The sequence below is a fragment of the Phoca vitulina genome, unplaced genomic scaffold (genome assembly GCF_004348235.1).
Source record: "Phoca vitulina isolate PV1807 unplaced genomic scaffold, GSC_HSeal_1.0 scaffold1, whole genome shotgun sequence".
Lineage (NCBI taxonomy): Eukaryota > Metazoa > Chordata > Mammalia > Carnivora > Phocidae > Phoca > Phoca vitulina.
The window spans coordinates 78,681,949-78,684,343 of NW_022589704.1; the positions used below are offsets into that span (position 1 = coordinate 78,681,949).

Here is a 2,395-nt window from a genome sequence, read left to right on the forward strand (position 1 = left end):
ACCTTCCCAATGAATAAACCTTTCCTAAGCGGATCCTCTTCCTCCTTTGTTGGTGAGAGGATATTCAGTTAGGAAATGTCACCTTAACTCAACATGAGCAAGGTTTCTGGCTCGTCTTTATTATCTGAAACCTACAAGCAGGTGAAATCTTGCTTCCTAATTTCAGTGGCGTGCAGTGGCACTATCGTGTGATGATATGTAAGAGGATCCTCCTTTTTCTTTCCCTTAACGCTATTTCTTTTAATGGAAAGAGGAAAATCCTTTAAGAAAAGGTTTTCTTTTTTTTTAATCCAGTATTCTGACCCATAAACATATAAACCATGCTATTAAAAGATATTAATGACTGAAAACTATTAGAATAACCAGCATATCTACCACCTGAATTGTCTGCATCGAAGAGCTACACTGAATTCTCGACCATTTTAATCAAAGCCCAACAGTCTTTTCAAAGTAAGAATACAAAGTGATTAGACTGCTTCTCACTTAGTAAAGGAAATTTAAGTATAAAAGGGACTTCCAGCTATTCATATGTCATCTCAACTTGCTAGGATTTGTATCAAACATCAGTAGATTTTCCCACATCAAAAGAGCAGAATTTGATTTGAAAGTGAGTATGTACTGTACTGTGATTTTGGCCAAATAAATATACCCAAGTATATCCAAATATACCCAAATATATCCATAAAATGGGGAAAACAATAATCACTTCAGAGTTATTGCGAGTAGAAAACAACAAGCATTAAATAAAAGTTAGTGGTTATCTCTTATCTTAATTTTTCCTTTGAGCTGATGCTTAGTTTTGAAGATACCTCACATCAACTCAAAGAAAGACAGAAAGTTATTGTTAGTGAATGTATCAGTCAGGAAAACAGAAATGCCCTGAAAATTTTAATCAGAGGTGAATTTAATACAAGAAATTGGTTATGGGGTGCCTGGGTGTCTCAGTTGGTTTAATGTCTGCCTTCAGCTCAGGTCATGATCTCAGGTTCTGGGATTGAGTGCAGAGTCTGCTTCTCCCTCTGCCTCTGTCTCGCCCCCCTCCCCCCCATTTGTGCTCTCTCTCTCTTTCTCAAATAAATAAATAAAAAATCTTAAAAATAAAAAAGAAATTGGTTATAAAATTTTGGTTGGGTGAAAGAATAAAGGGGGAAAAAGGGCCACTACTTAGGAGTCCAGAAATATGCACTGCTGCTGAGGTTGCCACCAATGCCACTGGGGCCTGTGGTCATCCGTCATCCCCACTGCTGTCTCCTGCTGCTCCCAGACCCACTGACTCTGTTGGAGGTCACAGTCACCCACAGACACCTGCATTTTGGGGCCACACTCCTGCTGGAACCATAAGCAGAAAGATGTCCCCCTTCATTGTTGTTCTTGCAATTCCACTGCAATGCTTCCTACTGGCAAAACTTAATAGGAACCAGTCAGCAAGAGAGTTTGTGGAATGCAGTTTCTAGGCATCCAACCCCTCAATACAGGGGAGGTCACAAAGGGTCTGAGAGAGAGTGGGCTGAGACACCAGCAGACATTATCCAGGAGAATAAGTAATCACGTTAGTTACCATGCTAGCACCAGGAAGCAAGCAATGACTCTCATTAAAAAGCATGGACTATACTTATTTATTTTCTGAAATCCCAAGGAAATTTCATAAAATATATAATGGAACTTGGGGCACCTGGGTGGCACAGTCCATTGAATTGAGCATCCCACTCTTGGTCTTGGCTCAGGTTGTGATCTTGGGGTCATGAGACCAAGCCCTGCTTTGGGCTCCACACTCATCAGGGAGTCTGCTTGAGGTTCACTCCCCTTCTTCCCCACCTGCAAATAAATAAATAAATCTTAAATATATAACGGAACCAAAAATGAGAAAGGGATCTATGATGGTTAATTTTATGTGTCAACTTTGCTGGGCTAGGAGGTGCCCAGGTATCTGTTAAATATTATTCTGGGTATGTCAGTGAGGGTGTTTTGGGATGGCATTAACATTTAAATTGGTAGACTGAGTAAAGAAGATTGCCTTCTGTAACATGGGTAGCCCTCATCCAATCTGTTGAAGACCTGAATAGAACAAAAGACTGAGTAAATGAGAATTCACTCTCTCTGTCTATCTCCAAACCAGGACTTTGGTTTTCTGTCTTTGAACTTGCACTGGAACTTAAACCATTGGCTCTCGTGGTTCCCAGGCCTTTGGACTTGAACTGAAACTTACATCATTGGTTCTGGATCTCTAGCTTGCCAACTACAGACCTTGGGACTTCTCAGCCTTTGTAGTCACATGAGCCAATTCTGAAAGGAAGGAAGGAAGGGAGAGAGAGAAAGAAAGAAAGAAAAAAAAGAAAAAGAAAGAAAGAAAGAAAGAAAGAAAGAAAGAAAGAAAGAAAGAAAGAAAGAAAGAAAG

General features: G+C 40.0%; 1 long non-coding RNA gene across 1 annotated transcript in view; it reads right to left on the reverse strand.

Moving 5' to 3' along the window:
- Positions 1-1,776: 1,776 nt before the first annotated feature.
- Positions 1,777-2,395, reverse strand: part of LOC116644914 — a 4,715-nt gene continuing 4,096 nt past the window's right edge. Inside the window, exon 3 of the long non-coding RNA XR_004301853.1 lies at positions 1,777-1,815. This is a non-coding gene — a long non-coding RNA (uncharacterized LOC116644914). The remainder of the gene's footprint in view (positions 1,816-2,395) is intronic.